Raw genomic sequence first — 7,450 nt, 5'->3', positions numbered from 1 at the left:
ACTAATTTAATTGTTTGTTGGAACAAAACTCAATACTCTTCAAAGGAAAATAACAGAGTTTTGTACTGGAATCCAAGTGGGAGAAGAATAGATCAAAAGAATGGAATAGCTTCTTTAAACAAAGCCAAACAAACATACTGTAGTAAGTTGTACTATATGCAGTTGCATTCAATGGCGCAGGAGGTAGCTGTGACTTAAAAAGCAGTGGCTTAAAAAGCCAGTCAAGATAGCAGTGGCTAAAAAGTTCTACAGTGTATTATTTGCAATGTTTAGTATACAATAGAATAAATCTATGCATATGAAGAAACAGAATAGTTCATAGTCAAGAGAAAAATACAATTAATAGAAACAGAACAGATCATTTATTTTTTAGTTTTTGGGATTTTTTTTTACATTTATTTGTTTTTGAGAGACAGAGTGTGATCAGGGGAGGGGCAGAAAGAGAGGGAGACACAGAATCTGAAGCAGGCTCCAGGCTCTAAGCTGTCAGCACAGAGCCTGATGCGGGGCTCGAACCCACAGACTGAGATCATGACCTGAGCCGAAGTCAGGTGCTTAACTGACTAAGCCACCCAGGTGACCCCAGAAGAGATCATTTAGATGATGAAATTAGCTGACACTGATTTTAACATAACTATGGTTGAGTGCCTGGGTGGCTCAGTTGGTTAAGCATCTGACTCTTGATCTTGGCTCAGGTCATGCTCTCATGGTTTGTGAGATCAAGCTCTATGTTGGTCTCTGCACTGAGCATGGAGACTGCTTGGGATTCTCTCTCTCTCCCTCTCTCAAAATAAATAAATAAACCTAAAAATAAATTAAAATAGCTATGGCTAATATCTTAAGGAATCTACAGGAAAAGATAGAAATAGTAGGAAGAAAATAAAAAATTTTCAAGGTGCCTGTGTGGCTCAGTCTTTAAGCACTTCACTTTGGCTCAGGTCATGATCTCATGGTTTGTGAGTTCAAACCCCGCTTCTGATGAGTGCCCCCTTCAGGTGAGCCCTGTTTTTCTCTCTCTCTCTTTCTCTTTCTCTCTCTCCCTCTTCCTCTCTCTAACTCTCACTCACTTGTGCCCTCTTTCTCTCTCAAAAAAGAAAAATAGAGAAAGTCTAAAAAATTTAAGTGACAATCCTAGACCTAAAAAAATATCTGAAACAACTTAACTGTATGTTATTAATAAACAGTATAGGAAAAACTGTTTGAGAAGGGAAAAAAATTAGACTTCCCCTGACATTTTGCAGGCAATATGATTTATGTGTAAAAAATATGTAATTTTTATATCAAAATATTAAAGTATTTAAAGTGAAGCCATAACATATTTTAAATATAAGTAATATTGCCATTATTTTTCATTTCATAAAAGTTTTTTTTTCTGAAGTTTATATTTTAATTCCAGTTAGTTAACATAGCATTACATTAGTTTCAGGTGTACAATATAGTGATTCAACAGTTCCGTACATCACCCGGTGCTCATCACAAGTGCACTCCTTAATCTCTCTCACCTATTTCACCCATCCCCCACTCTTCCCTCTGGTTACCATCAGTTCTCTATAATTAAGATTCTGTTTCTTGGTTCTTCTCCTTCTCCCTCTCTCTCCTTTCCCTATTTTGCTCATTTTTTTTTTCTTAAATTACACAAATGAGTGAAATCATGTTATTTGTCTTTCTCTGACTTATTTCACTTAGCATTATAACTCTTTAGCTCTGACCATGTTGCAAATGACAAGATTTCATTCTTTTTTTTTTTTTTTATAGCTGAATACTATTCCATTGCATGTACACACACACACACACACACACAAACACATATACCACATCAACTTTATCCACTCAGCAGTCTATGGACACTAGATACTTGGGCTGCTTCCATAATTTGGTTCTTGTAAATAATGTTGCTATAAACATAGTGACGCATGTATCCCTTTGAGTTAGTGTTTTTATATTCTTTGGGTAAATACCCAGTGATACAATTTTTGGATTGTGGGGTAGTTCTTTTTTTGAAACTATTTTCAACTTTTTGAAAATCCTCCATACTGCTTTCCACATTGACTGCACCAGTTTGCATTCCCACTAAGAGTGCATGAGGGTTCCTTTTCCTCCACATCTCCCAACACTGGTTGTATCCTGTGTTTTTTATTTTAGCCATTCTTATAGGTGTGAGGTGATATCTCATTGTGGTTTTGATTCACATTTCCCTAATGATAAATTATGTTGAGCATCTTTTTGTATATCTGTTGGCCATTTGTATATCTTCTTTGGGAAATTGTCCATGTCTTCTGCCATTTTAAATTGTATTATTCATTTTTGGGTATTGAATTTTATAAGTTCTTATATATTTTGGATACTAATTCTTTATCACATATATCATTTGCAAATATCTTCTTCCATTTCATAGAGTGTCTTTTAGTTTTGTTGATTATTTCCTTTGCTGGGCCGAAGCTTTTTACTTTGATATAGTACCAATAGTTTACATATTTTTCTCTTTTTAAAATATAGTTTGTACATTGGTGCCATATTGAGGATGGCCTCCACCTCAAGATAGTTTTATTGTAAAATGAATATCCCCCAAATTAAAATACAAACAAGAAAAGGACCTTTAACATATGTGTTACCATTTTTAATCTATATTTACCAATTAATAGAATCAAAGTTCTAATAGAAAAACTTGGCAAAAGTAAAAAAAGAAAAACCCTTGTAAATGATGAAATACATATGGTGAAGAAATGTAGAAAATCTTCAGTCTCAGAAGGAGGAAGAGATGCAACTGAAAACAAAGGAGATGACATTTTTTGCTTATCAGAATGGCAAGTTTATATAGTTTACAAAATAGGTTGACAGCAATGTGGGCAACCGGGCAAACATACTCTGTGGCTAGGATGCGAGCTAATACAACTTTTCTAGAAGGCATTTTGTGACATTATGTATAAAAATCACTAAATATGGCATTCTCTTTGACTTAACATTTTCATTGTAAAAATTTATCCAAAGGAAACAAGTATGTGAAGACACATATTCAACAGTACACATATATGTAAATTTATAATGCAAAAAGAAGCAATCTAATTGCCCAAAATAAAGACACCCATCGTTATACTTATTTAATGAGTAAAGCCATTAACAATTACATTCTAGGTATATATTTCTTGCTAAGATATCTGCAATATGTTAAGTGAAGGAAAGCAGGTTTGAAATGCATAGTGGTATTATGCTTTTGCTAAAAAATGGCATTACACGTATTCATATGCCTATGTGTTTGAACAGAAACAAATCTCAGATAATATGCATCAAAATAGTAAACAGTTATCAATGGGTGATGGAATTATAAATGATATTTTTAAATTGTTTATCTTGGGTTCCCTAATCAAAATGATGCAAGTTAAAGTTAGTTTCTGTAGATTTTATATACTGTTCCTATGTTCTGGGTATATTCCCTGTCATAAGCATGTTAAATAAATAAATACCCTTTAGAAAAATACCAATGTAACAATTAGCCCCACAGTTGAGTTGCACTTTGGGCTAAATAGGTTTCTGTGTGCTGGCATGTCCACCATGTATAATGTTGACAGTAGGAGCAAATGTATCTGAGAGTCCAAATAACATCCTTTGGAATAAAAAGTATCGTAGGACAGGAACTTCATGTTCTGTTCTAGTCACTCTGTCCCTTTGGCAATCACTTGCTCTTTGGGGCCATTATGAGTCTGAATAAACAAGAGACAATCTGTGTTCATACTTTGGCACGTTTAATTTAGACAATCCGCAAATTTGAGAAAAATATTCCACCAGCTCCCTGTGAGCTCTTTTTACCCTCAAGTTGGCTAAAGCTCTTCTAGTCTTTCCACAGCCATGATTGGACTCAAACATGTGTGCATAGACCTCTCAGTGCAATTTAGCATCAGCATCCAATGCAACTCAGTCAATTGTACGCCCTGGAGAGCTCCTTTTAGAATCGCATCTTTGGTTTCCTGGGTGATGTAGACATCTGCACTCATGTGAGAACAATACACAACTTTGTTACCAGAAGTGTAAGCTACTTGAGTTGTGTACAGGAAGGAAGAAAATCAGAACCTGCGCAGCATTTAGATTAAGCTTCTGGGGAAAAATGTGGAGAATTAAACTGGGAATATGCTCTAGGAGACTGAAATATTAAAGTTGAGTTGTTATAGTGTAATCAAAGCCCAGTGAATGAGTAAACTTCTTTCCTCTCTCCCAGGTTTGGAAATAAACCTCTAGAAGGAAACCACAGTCCCCTTTTAGCAATTTGTATTAAATTTGTTGTTGTTGTTGTTGTTACAGGTAGTCTTTGCACAGTAGTGTAGGAACATTGAATGGTTGTGTAAGCTGAAACCATGCATTGTGATCTTACTAATAAATGAAAACATTTATGATCTGTGACCACTAGAAATTGTTGCCAAACCATTAAAAAGCTCTTTTATTGTTTTAAGTATATAGGAAAATGCCTTTAAATATTAAAACTCCTATTTAATGGTGCTATTTAAAATATTAGAAACATTAATAATTAAAGTGTTTCATTTATTTGTAAAAAAATTATCAAGGGTAGTTTAAGCAGTGATTGCCTTCTTGTTGTCATATAAATTATAATACAAATTGAACATCCTCTCATGTGTTGGCCAGTTGTCATACTCCTTTCTGAGTTTGGATCAGCTTTCAGTGTTTTATCCTTTGCTCTTTGAATGTTGTGAAATACCTCCAAGAATTCCTTTAGAAGGAAGTTTTCACCAGAGTCACTTCCTCTGGCACATGATTGTCCTTTTTCTCACAGCTACTTTCCTCATGTATGTCAACAGCTTCCACTTCACCTTCCCCGTGTCCTCTGGCTACTTTGAAGCCTCACCAATGGTGATAAGTGTCAACCTCCCCACAGTCAGCCAAGACTCCATTTGAGTTCCATTCAAATCTCTTTCCCGGTGTTACTTTGTTTTCTTTGCTGCACTTTCCTTTATATGGGCCATTTCCCTCTTTGATTATCCACTTTTGTAATAAGTCACATAGATTTAAAACTGGGAAACAAGGGGAATAAACAAGCAGGTGCTTTTTTATGAGTGAACTGCATGGGGATATCACCGACAGACTTTGAAAGAAGTGATGTGATTGGCCACTGATCATGAAGCACATCTGTTATTTACCTTTGTTTGTGCTCACAGTTGTTATAACATGGTAACTGAAATTTCAACAGCACAGTTAAATATTTATTTAGATAATAAGGGCATTATTTAACTGAGTTGTGCTAACTAGAATTCTTGCAAAGTGAGAATGGTTGGTACCAGATTAGAATTATGTCCTCAAAACGTAGATAAGAGGAGACAAAGTTCTGTGGGGGAAACCAGAGCTTCTCAACTTTTGGCATCAAAACTCATCCAAACTACTTTATGTGTAAATGTGGGTGAAACAACAAATCATTTTTTATGGTACTACAATCCAAAAGACACAGTTGTATTAATAGAGACGATACATACAGCTGATGTGGACCAAAACTGACATTCAAAGTGAGTCTCTTGGCACAATTGTAGGGTTAGAAAAGAATTGTTTGTCTCTGGGTATCAGAGGGAGATAAGGAAAGTTGGGAAAATTGGTGGAGTGGTTCTGAACATCATAAGAAAAGTAGACACACTCCAGTTTCAACAAGGCAAAAATATTCCACAAGGGCCCCTCATTATTTAAGCCAATTACATTAAAATTTTCCCATGGTTTTATTTCCTTTGTGGCACAATGAGTTCTTTTCCAGGGGTCTAAATATCCAGAAAAATAGAACATATTTAAAAAAAAAGAAATGAATAGCATAATCTCTGGATGACTAACATAAAATTTGAAAGAAAAAAGTTTCTAATAAGGCAAAGATTGTGTAGTGAACATGAAGACTTTTAAAAAGTGGGTTATGCTCATTAAATCAGTTAACAAAAACATTTTTTATATTTTAGAATATGTAAGAGTTTGTCAAAACAGCTTTTAGAAAAATAATAAAATGGTCAAGAATATTAAAATAGTGTCAATGGATCAGATCCTTGTTTTAACACGTATTTGTGAATCTCCAGGACTAGAGATTATGAAAGGCAAGAATTCTGTGCAGCACGGAATTGCTAATGGCAGCTTATGAAAGATAGGGAAGCATGTAAACTTCCATATGAGGAGAGATGATCATAGAAAAATGTGTACATGTAAGAGCAATAAGTAAAGTGATTATGAGAACAGTTAGGTAGGAATAAATTTGATTTAATCTTCAGTTTTTATTCTTTCCCAATGGTATTGCATTAGTAAATAAGCAGACTGTGGCTCTGCTTCTGAGGTTTGCTACAATAATTGATAGAGTATCTTGTGAATTGGATTTATTTCCCAAACTGGGTTTAGCAGGCTTGAAGAAGAGCAGTTGGGAATATTCCAATCTGGCTGACAAATCAAACCCTGATGATAAATGTGAGTAGGTCCAGTTGGAGGTAGGAAGGAGCTGGTGGGGTGCCTCAGCAGTCACTATTAGATATGATCATAATTAGCATTTTTATTAGGGAATCTGAATAAGGAGTAAATATCAAGTTAATGAAACAGCTGAAAAATGAACTGGGAGCATTACTTTATAGCAATGGGTAATGTAATAAAATATAGGTAGGTGAAAACTGAAAAACTGTAAGAAAGAAAAGAAAAACAAAACAGAAATTTTTTTCAGTAAGATGATGAATCATTTCCACAAGGATTTTAATCTGAAATTCAATTATAAAGTACTCTAAAATTGCAAAATAATGATAACCAAAGTTCCCTGCATAGACAATAAACCTGGACTTTATAAGCTGTGATCAGGATTTTGTCATCCCCAGTAAATTATTTTCCACGCCTACACCCATATCTCATCTGTGGCAAGAAAACGCTGGAATGAAATGCCTGGGATTGACACCTCTGTGGCCAGAATATCATGCTTATTGTCACACAGACATGCAAATAGGCTTTGACAACAAAGCCCATAAATATTTCCATTGCTTATGAAGTAACACTGGACTCCCCTTTTTTTTTTTAATTTTTTTTTCAACGTTTTTTATTTATTTTTGGGACAGAGAGAGACAGAGCATGAACGGGGGAGGGGCAGAGAGAGAGGGAGACACAGAATCGGAAGCAGGCTCCAGGCTCTGAGCCATCAGCCCAGAGCCCGACGCGGGGCTCGAACTCACGGACCGCGAGATCGTGACCTGGCTGAAGTCGGACGCTTAACCGACTGCGCCACCCAGGCGCCCCCGGACTCCCTTTTTTTAATCAGATGTAGTACATAAGCATAGATGCGTCCTAAGTGCAAATGGAGATTATGATTTAAGAATACTCTCTCAGGTTAAGCCCCGAAAAAGTGTTCTGATTAGGAGGAGCAAGGGTGCTACATAGCTAAAACAGAAAAATTCCAAAGGAATAGGCCCTTGCTTCTTTTCTCCTCCTCCTTTGTCCCTCTGTTGTGTTT

Source organism: Herpailurus yagouaroundi, unplaced genomic scaffold (genome assembly GCF_014898765.1).
Source record: "Herpailurus yagouaroundi ecotype Mexico unplaced genomic scaffold, PumYag 139, whole genome shotgun sequence".
NCBI classification, from domain to species: Eukaryota; Metazoa; Chordata; class Mammalia; order Carnivora; family Felidae; genus Herpailurus; species Herpailurus yagouaroundi.
This window is presented reverse-complemented; position numbering follows the sequence as displayed.